Below are 17,868 nucleotides of genomic sequence, written 5' to 3' on the forward strand. Positions count from 1 at the left end.
GTCAAATATATCAGTGTTAGTTAACTGAGTAAGTTCTTTACTTATAAGAAAGATCAAGAGTTTATAAGAAAAAGAACTTAGGGAACAGGGAGACAGTTCAGGAATCTAAAGTGTATGCTTGGCTTGTGTAAGATGTAAACTCAATTTCTAGAGCTTCTTGGTACCTGGCCTCTGAGTAACTGCTGAGCAATGCTCTGTTGGGTTAGAGTAACATCACATACCTAGATCTTAGTATTTAACTTTCAGATTTAGTTGAACTAGTTTCACTCACTGTCTGATCATTGCTTGGGAGGTCCCCATTGACAAAAGACTTTTTTGTTTAGTTTCTGAGCCACACCCAAAGACACTCAGGGTTTTTTATTCCTTGTTCTGCATTCAAGGATAAATCATGGCAGGCTTAGGTGACCATTTGAGGTGCCAATTTAGGGCTGATCACCCAAGGCAAAAATCTACCCTCTGTATTCTGACATAAAAAGAGCATGTTTGGTTTTCTGTACCAAAGACTCATGATTTACCAACTTGATCTATATAACTGATCTTGAAAGTATAATTATAAATATATATAAATAAATATAAGTATAAATATAAATATGAAGATTAAAAATGAAGATTAGAGAGGGAAATAATAAATAAAATATGTTAACTAATATTTACTCAGTATTTATTGTATGCCACATATCATTTCAAGAGCTCAGCATAGATTAATATACATAGTCTTCCTAAACACACTTTCAGATATCACTATTCTTATCTCTGCACTAAAGATGAGTATTTAGTTTTAGCTGACAGAAAACAACACTGCAGACTGGATAGCTAAAAGCTAAAAGCACAATGTTTTGTGTTCTCACAGATATGGAGGTTGGAAGTCTGAATGACACTGTGAGTATAGTTGAGTTCCTTGAACACTCTCTTTATGGCTTGCCAAGAGCTGCTTTAATGTATGTGGCCTTCCTACTACAGGCCCAGAGGGAGTTACAGAGCACTTCATAAGGCCACTGGTGCTTCACTCTTACCATCACATTTAACCTTAATTACAACCCCCAAAACATTATTTCTGAATGTAGTCATTTTGTGGGTAAGGACTTAAAATTATAAATTTTTAAGAGTGCAAGAGAGAAATTGCTGATAACTAAATAAATTTCTTTCAAGGTCACTCAGTGGCAAATGGAGGAGTTTCCTCCTAAAGCTTGGCAAATTGATTCTTGAAACTAACAATAGGGAGGGACCCTGACACAAGTTTTGGGAGATGTTATAAAACCAAGATGAGATATAAAAAAGTTACTCTGTCACTAGTCCTAAAGTAGCAAAAAGCATTAAGGCTGGGCCCAGTATATGAACACAGGAAATGAAGCTGGTATCAGGGGTCTCAAACTCAATTTACCGGGGGGCCACAGGAGGCAAAGTCGGGGTGATCCTTGAGTGCAAAGTCAGTAGTAAGCCTTGAACATTGGGGTGTGTGACTCAAACAACTAAAACAAAACAAAACAAAAAAAGATTCCACTAAGGCAGGGCCACAAAATGTTGTATGGAGGGCTGCAAACGGCCCGCAGGTCGCGAGTTTGAGATACCTGAATGGTGCCCAAGTAGGCTCAGAAAAGGATGCTCCACCATGAATAAAGGTTTGTGATCAGGTTGTGAAGGTGGACAGCAAAAGTTTCAAGCTTTCCTCTTCACAATAGCAATATATTTTTATTTACAAAGAAAGTACCACATTGGGATAGTTTGAACTATAGTTCAAACTATAAAACAAACTCTGTGAAGAGAAATGGGACATTTCCCCATTTTGAGGTGCGTCATCTTCTCTACTTGAGATGCTTAATCTTGTCTCACCTCTCTAGACAAGCCCACATCTCTCTTGAACATGGTAATCTCTATCTCTATTTCCTTCCTCATAGTCTTGAAATAAAACTATTTCCACCATAAAAATCAGGTGCAGAGATCATTTTCCACACTGGGAAGAACAAGGAGGACTTGGGTGTAGTTTGATGACTGCCTGGTAGTGCTGGTGAGACAAAAGGGCCATACTGTGCAAGAGCTTATAGCACTTTTTCATCAGCCCTAGATTTCTCCAAGAGCTTCCTCAGGTGAGTGAAGCAAATAGAGAGAAAAGCAACAGACTTTCCTCTTGAGTCCATCTCCTCTCTTCTCCCAATTTCATCTATATTATCTACCAGATAACATTTTGCACTGTTCCTTCCAAGAATCAATGAACAAAGCATATTAAGCATGGCCTCTTTCTCCTCGTTAATAGTTGCTTCTGCTATCAATATTTTACTATAATTTTTGTTAATACTTTTATTCAAATATTTTTCTTCAAATATGTTTCATACTATAAATAGAACAAGAACAGTATGACCTTTTTTTTTTGCCTTTTCCAAAACCAATAAAACTAACAAATGGAAGGAGAGAGAAAATTGGTTAAATTGGATTGACTGAGTGCCACTAGCTTCCAGGGACAATTTTATTGAATGGCATACTTCAATTGAATACAGGTTTTCATTAAGCCAATTATTCCATACTATCTTTCACTTTGTTTCATTTTTAAGGATTTCTTCACTCTGTTAAGAGCTTAGAATTGCCAAATTAAAGGTAAGAATAAAGACACTCAATGCTTTTAGGGGCAGTGGTGTCCTCTCTATTCATCATTAGGAAATGGGCTAAAAAAGTGATTAATTCAAATCTAGTTCTTTCTGGACTGCTATATAACCAAAGCATGCATGGTAGCAAAGCAATTAATCATTTGAAATTTAGAAATGAACAAAGTGTAAAAAATCTCAAAGTAACATATATCTAAAATCCAAAATGATACAGTGAATGACCTATTTTGATATTATATAAGAACAAAAATAATTATGAGAGGGAAATGGGTATGTGACTGGTGAAATTTGTCATTTGAGTCGTAAGTCCTCTGATGTCTTTGCACACACTCTCCACGTCATTCTAAATTTCTAAAATTTAGCCTGGTCAAACTTTAGCATGGGATTGCTCCCTTTTTTGTTTGTATGTGTGTGTGTGTGTGTGTGTGTGTGTGTGTGTGTGTGTGTGTGTGTGTGTGTGTGGTTTTTGGGTCACACCCGGCTGTGCTCAGGGGTTATTTCTGGCTTCAGGCTCAGAAATTGCTCCTGGCAGGCATGGGGGACCATATGGGACGCCGGGATTCGAACCTATGACCTCCTGCATGAAAGGCAAATGCCTTACCTCCATGCTATCTCTCCAGCCCCCCCTTTATTGTTTTTATTTTTTTTTTCTTGAGGGAGGGTCTTCAGAGAAATTCTTGGTGTTGTAGTCATTCAAGGCTGAACCTAACAATGCTCAGGAGATTGTGCATCATGTGGAGTAGGAGACTGAATTGGGTCAATCATATACCTCGCTCACAGCACTGTCTCTCTGGTCCTGCTATAATCTGAATGCATGTTCCTGGAGGCCTTTCTGATTATGTTCACACTGTTTCCTTTTTGGGTAGTGTCTCCTTACTCAACCTCTCCAAATTTAATGCTATAGTCCAAATCAGTCATCATGTTCTCTTGAACTTTTTTCATTACTTCAAATACAATTTGTAATGTATGTTGCTTCATATATCTGTGAAGGGGAGAAGGTTGATGGAACATAGGGGTTGTATTATAGCAGAATTTTGATGTTCATATGTCTATGAATATTATAATGCTGCTGAGTCTTCACACATTCCATATTTTAAGAGAATCAGAAAATTTATTATGGAATCTCAGTGGCACTGGTGATACAATGAAGAACCAAACATATAAAGTCACTGACTTGCTGATAATTATAGTCTAGTAAAGAGGATAACAAAAAACAAGGGACTAGAGTGATAGCACAGTGGTTAGGGCATTTGCCTTGCACATGGCTCTGATCTGGGACCAACCCATATTTGATCCCTGACATCCCAAATGGTCCCCTGAGCCTTTCAGGAGGGATTTCTGAGCACAATGCCAGGAGTAAGCCTTGAGTGCCACTGGGTATGGTCCAAACCCCCTCCAAAAAAAAGTGAGAAATTACCTGAAAAATATAAAATATAAACCAAAATCCAGCTGTGAAGTAAAAGTACATCTGACTGAGCTGAGAGGATTGAAGTGGTGTGTCAGAGAAACACTTTATAAGAAAGTGATTCTTGAGCTGAATTATGCAGACAAATTAAGAGCACAGTAGGGGAGGCTGGCAGGAGTGAGGAGGAGAGGAGCATTTTAGGCAGAGGGAACAGCAGGTACATATGACCCATGGAAGTAGAGAGTATAATTAATATAAAGTAAGCAAGGAAATAAGTGAGATGAAAACTGACTATGCAGACATTTGTAGACTGCACCAAAGCATGCAGTGTTTATAATAAAAATAAATGAAGTCAGAGAAGAATTTAGAGATAAGTGGACATATAGGTGGCAACCTCACTGTGACATGAGCTAATTTTAAAAATCACATGACACACTCAAAACTTAGAACTCTAGTCCTTTAGCATGTTCAAAGTATGACTAAATGATTTAAAATTTTTCAATGACATAGGATGAAGGAGAGCTGTCTTAAGACAAGGGATATAAGATATAAAACAAGAAAGAGAGACAGAGACACATAGTCAAAGAGAGACAGGAGATACCTAAATGGCACCTGTGTTGCACATTATGTTAAAACTTAAAGATGCAGTCTGACTGTGAAGTGTGCAGAGCTGGAAAAGGGCTAAGCTTCATCAGGATGCTGCAGAAATAATGACATAGTTAAGATAAACTCTTTTTTTTTCTTTTTTCATTTTTTTGAGACAGCTCCAGTGTACTCAGGGCTGAACTCCTTGCTCTATGCTCAGGGATCACTCTCGGTGAGTTCAAGGGTCCATACGATGATTGAACCCTTTACCACTGATTGAACCCTGGAAGCCACATTCAAGGTATATGGCCTCTCTCTGGCTCAAAGACAACCTTGTTTCTGTTATAGTATTCAAACATCACTGGAGGTTGAGATTTTCTACAATTCCCATATAGGTGACACACAGAATATGATTTAATTTTAATTTTAAAGAATGTTTTTCTGATATAGTGTGGACACTGGATCACATCCAAGTGAGAGAATATTTCTAATAGGGATATTAGTTAGAAGACCAGGATGTCACCCAGGTGAGAAATTATGACAGATTAGTGTACTGGTTGGTGAAGATAGATTACTTGCTTGAGTAGCCAAATATCATGAATTTGTGGGTTCCATAAAAGGTTAAATACTAAAGTCCATGATCCAACCCAGCATAGCCTTACTGGCAATTTTATACCTGATTCTCCTCATCTCCTAATAATAATTTAGCTTGTATTTATCCTTGCCTCCTAACGTCTTTCAACACAGATCTCTGTCATTGAAGCACAAGCCTTCTGTTTCAAAGAGAGACTAAACCTTTGGAAACAGAGCTAGAATTATTTATTTTATGACATATTCTCCCCACAAAAAAAAAATCTAAACCAGGACTTTGGTGAGGATCTGGAAATAATAGCAAGATGGTCTCTGGGTGATTGACTCAGGGAGCTGAACTGGAAGTGGATAGGCAACAGCCTTCTCCTCTTAAAGTGAAACCACAACTTCAGGAGCACATAAAGGGTGACATGGATACTAATGTTCTATTCCTCGGGTGGGTAGGATTTCCATTCCATCTGGAGCTGATGGTAAAATGGGAACCAGATAATTGAATAGAGCTGCAAGTTAAAGAGTAGAGGGGAAAGTAAGGGTAGACATAATTGAGAAAGTGTGATTTGATGGTGGAGAGGAGAAATAAGATGATCATCAGAACACTGGCTCCCAATAAGTTTGCATATGGCGGCATCTCAGGGAATAGTCTGTAATATCTAGAGTATTTTTTCACAGTTTTAAGGAGGAGAGAACTTTTTTGGGGGGTAGCTAATATGCTGTTAAAAACCTTTCAGTGCACAGAGCAATCCCACAATAAAAATTTACCATTTTGTTAGACAAATCTAACAAAGATGTGTTAAAGTGAGAGTTTTTAAATGTTTTGTTCTATACACAGAAGATACTGGTATTTTCTTTTTTAAGTTTTAGGCCACATCCGGTAATCTCAAGGGTTATTTCTGGCTCTGCACTCAGAAATCGCTCCTGGCTTGGGGGATCGTATAGGATGCTGGAAGAGTGAGGGGCGGGGGGAATTGAACTGCAATTCGTTCTGAGTCAGCCATGTGCAAAGCAAACACCCTACCGCTACGCCATCACGCCAGCTCCTATACTGAGTATTTTTATTGGAGCATGCCCAGTTGAGAGAAAAAGGTACCAAAGCGGAGGAGAAATTTGTAATTTTCTCAGAGTGTCATTCCTACCACCCCTTTACAAAGGAGAGAACTGAAACATCTTGGAGGATTATTTGTCCTAATTTGAGGAAGTCAATGAGTGTCAGAGTCTAAATTAACACTTTGGTGGCAAAAGAAGCTCTTATTCCTTCAGCTGTTTTTAATCCTAATAACTGCACTAACAGCAGAAACATCCAGGCTGACGTCACAGTTCCTCCTACCTACCCTTTGAAAGCTTGACTCTTACCCTGATACATGCATTCTTTACAAAACCATGTTTAAACATTATTAAGGTTATGTACCCCATTTGGAAAAGAGTATATTTACATATGGTCAAATTTCCAATTAGGCATATTTGTATTTTCCTATACTCTGCATCACATTTGTGAAGATATCTGTCTAATGAGTCTATACTTTTCTCTAATTTCCTATTTGTGAATACTTGGAAGTCCCCATCATCACTCACTAAGACATGCTTTCTTCTCTAAGGGGCACAGTTGGCTTATCTGTGCAACACAGCAAAATGGAGCAACTGAAGGGATGTAGAAAATAAATGTCAAGAAGGAAGTTCACCTGGAATCAACTAATGTATTAATATTCTGATACATCTTTGGAAGAAACATTTACCCCTGTGGCTCAATCCACACAGACCAAGAAAAGAATGCAGTGGGATTGGTATGTTCCACACGAGAAATCTGGCTGTTCTCAGAAAAACTAGAGAACTGTTCATTTGAATTATCTTTGAGTATGGAAGGCTAGAAAGAGTCATGTGTTTACTTTCTTATTTTTTAAGGTATTAAAATATTTTCTTTGGATAATTTTACAAAATCTCTCCCTCACTTTCATATTTTGAGAATTTAGAAGTATTAAAGTTTTTTTAGTAATTTGGTCTTGGGAAATAACCTGCACGAGGATTGTATCTAGTAATAATTTCTGTTTGAGCACCCTGTACATCTCTCCCTAATCACCAGAGATGAAGATATCCTTTACAACCTTTAAGAAAACAGTTCATGGTATTAAAGGAGTATGCTTTTATTTCTATTTTTCTTCATTCTTTTATTATTTTATTTTTGGTTGTGAGCCACACCTGGTGGTGCTCAGGGTTACTCCTGGCTCTACACTCAGAAATCACTTATTTATTTATTTATTTATTTATTTATTTATTTATTTATTTATTTATTTATTTGGTTTTTGGGACACACTGGTGATGCTCAGGTGTCACTCCTGGGTATGTGGTCAGAAATCTCTCCTGACTTGGGGGACCATATGGGACACCGGGGGATCAAACTGTGGTCAGTCCTAGGTCAGCCATGTGCAAGGCAAAAGCTCTACCACTGCACCACCGCTCTAACTATGACACTCAGAAATCACTCTTGTCAAGATCAGGGGACAATATGGATGCTGGGGATTGAACACGGGTCAGTTGCATGCAGGTAAATGCCTTACCCACAGTGTATCACTCCAGCTCTATATTTTTCTTTTTCCTTTTAAATCCATCTTATTTTCTCCCCTCATTCATCCATTATTCTGACCACTCTTTCTCTTGTCTCTCCATTTGGACCTTACTTTCCTTGCTGTCTTCATACAATTTGAACACAGATATATTTGGTTATTTAACCCCTGCTTATCTTCCAAAGGATGTAGACGACATAAAGTGTAGGAGGTAAGGTTCGTGATTTGTGTGCAACTGACTCAAATCCTTAGCACCAGCATCATAAATAGTTCAAGCAGGGATTACTCATGAGCATGGAGGCAGGAATAGCTTCTGAATACTGTAGAGTGTGGCCCAATTCTCCCTAACAATAATGATGAGCACAGATAGATCTAAACACAGTCATATATGACTCCAACACCTGGACCTAAAAAAAAAAACACTCTGAAACCAAAACCTAATGAAAGTGGGATGGAGAAATAGTAAGCCAGGATGGTACTTATGCTGCATGCAGAGACCAGTGTTCAACCTGCACCACCTCATTTGAACCCCTGAGCCCTGCCAGGAGTGATCCATGAGCCCAGATACTGGAATAGATCCTTAGAACTACAGGATGGGGTAATCTGAAAAATAAAAGGAAAAAAAAACACACAAAACACAAAATTTCCCCTCAAATACCATAATAATAATAATATGCATATTTACATACTAAAATGTAAAAGTACTAAATTTTATGGGCTATTATCATAGGTATCAATGTTGAGGAGCAATATAATTTCACTACTATTCATTCACCAGATTTTTCTGTGGCTTTTTTTGAAGGTATAGAGATAGTTAGCTAAATTTCCTACTTTCTATGTATTCAATTCTGAATTATTGGAGCCTAAGAAGTGGCTGAAATGGCAATTTGCCACAAACTCTTCTACCACTTTAGAAGAGTATATCAGAAGAGAATATCATTTATTGTTAATGAAACACTAATAGATGAAATAGTAACATTAGTAACAAATGCTTTCCACAAAAAGTCACTAAAAATCTACAATAAAAATTATTGAAAACACTTTGGACCACAGCTTAGCCATTTATTACAGAGATTGAATTACCAGTTGGAATTTGTGCTATTTTTCATAGAGGCAATTTTTAAAAGAAGAAGCAGTCAATGAAGATCCAGGATTCTTTAATTTTAGGATATCTGATTTCTGAACAGTGACTGTAACAAATAAATGAGCAATTTATATTAACTTAAAATTAAGTATGAAAATATAAAGTTATTATCTATTTTTCAAGTAAACAACATCATTGTTGGTTTCATCCTGTTTCTAATATTTGCAAACAATGCATTTTGATAGTTACTTAGAAGATACAACAAACTGTGGTAATTCTTATCCCCAAACCTAGTATCAAAAACATCCAATGAAGGGGCTGGCGAGGTGGCGCCAAAGGTAAGGTATCTGCCTTGCAAGAGCTAGCCAAGGAAGGACCATGGTTCTATCCCCTGGCATCCCATATGGTCCCCCAAGCCAGGGGCAATTTATGAGCACTTAGCCAGGAGTAACCCTTGAGCATCAAATGGGTGTGATCCGAAAAACCAAAAAAAAATCCAATGAAAAGTTGATAAGATGGCATTAAAAGTGCTATAAATACAGAGAAATAGATAGCATGGTGGTAAGGTGTTTGTCTCCCATGCAGAAGGTCAGTGGTTCGAATCCAGGCATCCCATATGGTCCCCCGAGCCTGCCAGGAGCGATTTCTGAGTGTAGAGCCAGGAGTAAGTGACCCCTAAGCCAGGAGTAACCCCTGAGCGCTGCCTGGTGTGATCCCCCCCCAAAAAAAACCAAAAATAAAATAAAAAGTGCTATAAATAAGTTCCAGACACTATACAGACTTATTATTAGGTTTATTTATTTAAAATAACTACCCCACTGGAAGTTCTCATATTAAGAGAAATAGATTAAATAGAGAAGAAGGAATGTCATCAGATTACCTTGCTCATCTAAGGTATAGACAGAAAAAATACATAAGAAAAGATGATGACAAACCCTACTTTTGTATTATATTCCTCATATTTCTAACCAGTGGGTAAGAGGAGGAAAATAGGAGACTGAAGAAGAAAAATAGAGTGTTTTGGCACTTTGATGGTAATAGGGTGCACCAGTAACCATGTTACCTAAATTAGAACAATTTTAAAAATAACTACCCTGGGGTATATGTAGCACAATGGGTAGTGCAGGTGCCTTGCATGAACCCAACCTGGGTTTAATTTCTGGCATTCCATTTGGTCCCCAGAGCCTGTCAAGAGTAATTTCTGAGTGCAGATCCAGGAGTAAACCCTTAGCACTTCCAGGTGTAACCCTCTCATTAAATAATTAACCCTCTGTTATTACCCCCTGGAAGTATTCAACATTTGTTTGGTGACCCATGTATAGCACTAACAACTTTCAGTCATCGTCAATTAGTAGTTATGTTGTCAAAACAAAATAAAATATGTATATGGTTGAAGATCTCACAAATAGACACCTTGGTTTTTCATTTGAAATATGAAAAGAGTTCAGTAGATCTTAATGTCTTGTCTGGTCTGGACAAGCTGTGTCTGACCTTGCATAGGGGAAGTATTTTGAATAATACTCATTTTGACCAATACTTCCATCTCTATAACTCTCACCTTCTACGTGTTCAGGCTGAAACACACTGACTTTTCAGTATCTTTTTCTTTTTGAGCCATACTTGGAAGTGTTTACTCCTGGCTCAGCACTAAGAAAATACTCCTGGAAGTGAAAGGGGTGAATCATATGGGATGCTGGAGATGAAAGCTAGATCAGCAACATGCAAGGGCAGGGCTCTACCATTGTACTATTATTTTGACCTCAAAAGCTAAATATTTTTAAGTAGATTAATATTTCACAAGCCATAATCTTGGTTAAAAGTCTTTCTGAAATATCTTGCATTTAAATATGTAATATACATTTTTTTTGACTTTAAAGAAAACTAAACACATATATCTTCCAATTTTTATCCTATTGTAGAAGGCATTATTTGACAAAATATAATAAAAGGCTGATTACCTAATGTTTTATCAGTCCCAAGTCAGATCTCTCTTGTCCTAAAATCACCTGATGTGAAAGTTATGGAGAGTATTAATTGGTAAAATACTCCATGTACAATAGAGTTTTTTTGGGGGGTGAAGGGTGATTGAAGTGGTCTAGAGACCTTAGGGACATTTCTGTTGAGAACCAGCCTTATTTTGTAGGCTTGATAGTTCTGTGCTCAGATAGAGCCATGTGCAATCATGTGCTCCACTCCTTTGAGCTGTAATAGTTAATATTTCTTATTAAAGCTAATGAGTTGTGGTGATAGCTACCCAAATGGATCCTTTATTTACTGCAGCATTGTAAAAACTGGGGCTCTTTTCAGCAGTATTTTATATCCTGGTATTTATTTTGTCTCAGCAGGAAGTCTCTTCTTTTTAAACTATTATGTTCTGAACAGTTATCATATAATAACTTGCCTTGTATTCTCTTTCTCTTATGTGCCTATTGATATAACTGAGTTCTGTCCTAGTTTTCAAACAAAAAAAGTTTTGATTGTCAAACAAAATGCTAGGTTCCTGTTAAAGCTTAATAGATTCCATTTTTGATGAAAGATGTTGAACTGAAAACCAAGAACTGGAAAAGCATTATATGCCAGCAAACTTTGAAACCTTTTGCTAAATTATTACAATATTTTGAAGACATTTTAAAGTTGCTGTTGTTGATCAGCTACAGGCAATATACGACTCCATTTTCCCAGCACTTCCTGTAAAGAGCAGTCTGTTATTCTTGAAGTATTCCTTGAAGTCTAGCCTTATCAAGCCATTTTCTTCTGTCTTAAACCTCTACCATTTCCCCATGTACACTTAAATAGGAGTCTTGCCACACAAGATTAGAAAAATTGGTGGAAGGAACAGATAACAGACTCAAAGTTTATAGATTTACAGAAAGACCAAATAAAACAGAGTTACTAGCTCCTTCTTAAGGAAGGTATTGACTACAGTATGAGCATACTGCAAAATCTAAAGCTTGGAAGCTTATCACTCTTGATAATGCAAGCTTATAATTGAAATGTTATATGCAGATAATTATAAAGAGAAATTTAAACCTTTCAAAACCATTAAAGTGTTTTAATTGAATTTCTGTAATATGCAAAGTAACAGAGATGTTCATGATTGCATTTTTAAGAGAAAGCTTGTTTAGGCAACTGATTTTTCAACTGATATAGTTGAATCTTGATCATTCAAAGGCAAATAACATTGTTATTTCTAATATTTGGTACACTAATGTAGTCTAATGAAATGTATAAAATATTAGCTTATAGCGCCAAAGTGATATCACATGGCTTGCTTTACACATGGCTGAATTAAGTTCAATAACAGCACACCATATGGCCCTTATACCCAGACAGGAGTGATCAGTGAGCACATGGCCAGGTATAAATCCTGATCATTGTTGCTTGTAGCTTGAAAACAACACAAACACATACACTAAAAAAATATAAACTTACTAGTTATTGAAGCTAATAATGCTATAAATGCACCGTGAGGAAAGCTCCTTAGTATAAAACTTATCATCTTAAGCTAAAAATAATTCCCACTCTTGAAATACTCTACCAAGTTTTCCCGAGGTTACTTGTATTTTTCTTAACATATTGTGGCCTGGGTTATGTCTGAATTTGCATAACAATAAGAAAATGATAGTGAAATACTTTTGCAATTGAATAACACTGTATACATATTTTATATATGGAAGAAGCAAAGTATAAATAAATATTTTTTTCACATTATAGGAACCTAGTAGAAAATTGCATACTTTTCTCTGGGGAATTACAGGAGGAGTATTTGTCTATGCAGTACACAACTCTAACTGAGCAGAGTAACTGTAACACCAAGATCTTTTTATATTCTGAATCACTGATGAAGGAATGAAAAATATGTGATGAATAAAATGATTTCAGACTGAATATTGTGTTTTAAAAGCTCGTCATTAACAAATAAATCTGAGTATCCAATAGCAAGAATTTTTTATTCCAGAGCTTCCAATTGATGAATAACTAACCCAAGATTTTAGCTTTTGAGACACTTCTAATTTACTTAGGGATGCAAAACACATAAGTACAAAAACACCAACTCAACATAGGAAAGTATATAATTTTTTTCAATAATGAGTCAGTTTAATATAAAGAAAAGAGTACTGTGTTTAAATACTTACATGGTTTTTAATCCTACTTTGCTATAACCTTGAACATGTTATAACTCCTCCTTAATTTTCTCACCTAACTATAGGTGACATTTATTGAGTACCTACTACATTATATGTGTCAGGTATCTGGTCCATGTTTTCTAATTTTATTCTACTATCTGTTACCCTTTTACTGATGAGAAAATTGAAGCAAAACAACATTAAGTAATTGTTCAAAGACTAAACCTGCTGCCAATTTGTAGTAGATGATTAAAATGTATGCCCTTAAACTGGAAAAGATTGTAGAAATAGAAAATATACTGGAGTGGGAGATACAGTGGGAGAATACATGTCTCAAAATTTTTCCAGTTGTATTACTTGTTATATGACAACATACATAATATAGCTATCAAAAGCTATCTAGAAAAATAGACTTAGGTTTGTTAGCATCCTGTGCTTCCAGAGTCCATTTCTTGAGCTTATCTCTAAACTGTGTAGGTCTGCTCTAATTTGACAGTTTATGGTCTGATTAGATCAAGCAAAAATATGTAACTTTCAACATTAGAAAGCAAATTTTCCAGAAAAAGTACCTGCCATGGTTATATTAGCAATGACACAAACTATTCCCACCAACTTCATCAAATTTCTTTATAGATCTGTTATATTTTTCTCGTTACCTTATAATTCTTAATTATATTTTATAGATAGAATAAACCTTTTATAGATATAACTTTCCACTGCTGTAATTTTGTTTGGATTTCCTTTTTTAAATCTTGTTTGGATTTCTATATTATTTTAAGAAGAAACATAGGGCTCTCAACTTAAAAAAGCTTTATTAATAGAATAAAAAGTTACGTGCTCAACATATATGTGATTAATAAGCATATAACCCTATTTATATTTTCATTGCCACTTCAAATATAACAGGTAAAAATAACTGTGAAATATTTTCAAAGTAATGAATATAGCAGCATGTAGAGAATATAGTAGATATACAAGGGTGTGTTATTGGTATACATTATCTACCTTAAATAGATATTGTATTCTGAAATCTTGATACTGTGGCAGGGGCTCTCCTCTTGTCACTTATTTTCCTAGCTCAAACTTTTTTTTGAGGTAATATGATTTAAACACTATATACATTTTAGGTATACAGTTGCACACTTTAGTAACTATGCACATCATATCAGGACCATCAACAAAGTCTAGTTTTCAATACAATTATCTCCTAAAACCTTCTCTTCTATTTTCATTTATTTCCAAAGTCCTATGCTTCTGGTAAATGACCAATTATCAGACTCTAAGGATTTGTTGGATATTTTTGTTTCTTTATTGTTATTGTATGAGTAAAATCATATGATGTCTATGTTTTTCTCTGGCTTACTTTACTTAAAATAATCACTTTTAAGTTTCATGCATGTTGTCACAAAGGATAAGGTTTCAAATTTTAATAGCTTACCTATTTAATATTGTACACATAGATTATGCAGTAGTTTAATTTTTTAAGGATCTATCATACTGTTTCCCATAGTGAATATGCCAAGTTACATTCCTACCAACAGCATATAAGGATTTCTATTTCTTCATATCCTTGTAAATATTTCCATGCATTTTATAATAGTCACTCTACCATATATGGCTAGAACCTGAATATAATATTAAGGTGCATTTCATAATAGGAAGCAACAAAATATATATCATATATCTCTTGATTACATGTATGTCTTCTATAGTGAAATGTATATTTATATTTTTGATAATTCCTGTGATACATAAATTCTATCACTGAACTACATCCCTCATTCACTCTTACCATTTAAAAATGGTTTAGTATTTTGTTGTTGCTGTTGAGTGTATGAGTTATTTAAATATTTTGGATACTAGTTCTTGTTTGAGGTATGGACTGAAAATATCTTCTATCAATGCACTAGATTGATCTTTTACTTTAACAATGTTTTATTTTACTTTGTAGAACATTTTAATTTGATGTAGTTATCATCTATTTTCCTTTTGTTTCCTTTGCTTAGGAGTTGAATTTACAAAGATATCACCAGAGACAATATTAAAGTGCTTAGATTCACATAAAGTGCTTATGTCACCTGTGTCACATGTGTTGGTATAAATCTTAAATTCTAGACTTTACTATATTTGAATTAATTTTGTGTATAGTATAAAATATTCATCGAATTTCATCTTTTACAAATAGTTGTTCAGGTTTTATAATACTATACTTTAAAAACAATTTTCTAATCTTAGGTCATTTGTTGCTTATACATGTGTTGGATTATTTCTAGACTCAATTATTTTCCAATTATCTGTGTCTAAATATGTCCTATTTACCATGATATTTTTATTACTGTAGCTTTAGACTATGTTTAAGACAGGAAGTATAACACCAACATTTTTCAAGGTCTTACATAAGTCAAACAAATGTTTTGATATTTCATGTTGTATGTATAAAATATGTTATTTAGTCTTGATAGAGTTACCATTAAATGTGCTTTTCGTAAAATTGCCAAATTATCTATTTTTATGATACATGAGCATAGAACACAATTTTGTCTTCAATTTATTTCAACAATTTCTTACATAGCTGTGCTTCATCTAGGTCTTGTACGTTTGTGGTGATATTTATTGTTATTTTATCATTTTTATGCTATTTTAAATGCCATTACTTTCTTAGTATTTTTCTTTCCAATTTATTTTGCAGATAATGCAATCTTTTTGGCTTTGTAAATTAGAATGCTTCACTTTTTCAAAAAGGAATAATTAATATTGTAAAGCTCAAGTTTCTTCAACTGTCACCACCATTTCATATAAGAATATCTATATCTATATTTTAAGTATCTATTTAAAAAAAACAAAAAATGTTGGGAGCTCATAATTAGGGTAAGTTCCTTTAATTAAATAAACTTGGTTTGTTAAATATTTATGATGCTATATAATTTCTGATTTTATAGAGACAGCCAATGAAAAGTGTCAGCACTGGCTTTGTAATGGCATTTGGGAACCAAATGTCTATATTTTCTTAAGAGCAGATTCAGATCCATATTCAGCAGTTTATTGATTTTTGTTGTTGTTGTTATTGTTGTTTTTTTTTGGATCAGACCTAGTGGTGCTCAGAGATTATTTGGGATCAAGAAAACATATTTTGGGATTGTTTTCCAAAGACACAAAAATACAATGATGGGTTATAGAAATTATTTATAGAATTTGAATATTTTTTCCAAAGTAAGCAGAAATTATAAAAACAGTCTATATAGATTTTTTTAATACACCTGCTTGAGCTTAGGGCTTATCCTGGCCATGCACACAGGTATCACTCCTCACAGGCTTGAGTGATCATATGTGGTATTGGGGATCAAAGTCGGTCAGCTGCATGCAAGGCAAGGGCCTACCTACTGTACTATCACTTCCATCCGGTATAGGTGTTTCTAAAGGTGAATTTTAGGGTGTAGTCCCAGAAATTACTATTAGTTCTGTGCTCAAGGATTACTTCTGATAGTTCTATATGGGGACTATATACAGTGGTAGGAATTGAAGGAGGGTTGACCACAAAGTAATTGCCTGTAAATCCTGAAAAATCTCTCCAGACTCATAAAAATGAAATAAAATGAATCAAGTATAAATATAAAACATTAAACAAATATTAAATTATGTGAAAACTAATAAATATCTGAAAGATTTTAATGCTATTAACATGTCAAGAACACTAAATAAAACATGAATTGAATTACTGTAACTGTGTAATAGTTACAGCACTCATAAAAATATATAGAATACATATTAAAATAAAAATATATATTGGCATAAAACAGATACATGTATAAATCAGTGGAATAGACTAGAGTTTTCATAAATAAATATTTACTATACATTTAATATTATTCATTTATTAAGTAACCCATAATGATTCTAGGACCTCTAGAATCCAAGATTACTCTTCAAAAAACAATATTTTCATTTATAATTAATCTTTTTATTTATTTATTTATTTATTTATTTATTTATTTATTTATTTATTTATTTATATTCTATATTATGGGTAACACCCAGTTGTGCTCATGAGCTATTGCTGGGTATGCTCAGGGATTGGTGAACCTGTGATACCAGGGATTAAGTTCAGATCTTCCACATGCAAGACAACTGCCTTAATTTTTGTAATATATCACTGCCCGTTAAAATTAATATTGATGGGACCGGAGCGGTGGCACAAGCGGTTAGGTGTCTGCCTTGCCCGTGCTAGCATAGGAGGGACCTCAGTTCGATCCCCCGGAGTTCCATATGATCCCCCATGCCAAGAGCAATTTCTGAGCGCATAGCCAGGAATAACTCCTGAGTGTCACAGGGTGTGGCCCCAAAAAGACAAAAACAAAAAAAATGATATTAATATTGAGAAACTGATATATAACAATGTAAAAAACAAAAAAAATAAATTTTTATTTTATACAAAAATTAAGTCAAGGGCCCCAAGTGGAGGCTCAGTGGCAGAGTGTTTGCCTTGCATGTGGCTGACCTAGGATAGACCAAGGTTCAATCCACTGGCTTCCCATATGGTCTCCCAAGCCAGGAATGATTTCTGAGCACATACCCAGGAGGAACCCCCGAGTGTCACCAAGTGTGCCCCCTCCCTACAAAAAAAAGACTAAAAAAAATTTTAAGTCAAGTTTGATTAAAGACTTAAGGCTTAAATACCATGAAGTGACACTAAAGCTCTTAGGGGATAAAACAAACAGAAGAAAATATACTTGTCATCAGTCTTGAAAATCTTTTTATTTATAAATACAACAAAAGCCAAAATAAACAAGTGGGATCATATAAAAATAAAAACATTTCAGCACAGCAACCATACAGCATTAATAAAATTAAAAGTAATGTATGGAATGGGGAAAAATAAAAGTTTGTCTCTGCATTATCCTCTATGCACAGCTGGGAGTAGCCCAGA

The sequence above is a fragment of the Suncus etruscus genome, chromosome 2, assembly GCF_024139225.1.
Source record: "Suncus etruscus isolate mSunEtr1 chromosome 2, mSunEtr1.pri.cur, whole genome shotgun sequence".
NCBI lineage: Eukaryota > Metazoa > Chordata > Mammalia > Eulipotyphla > Soricidae > Suncus > Suncus etruscus.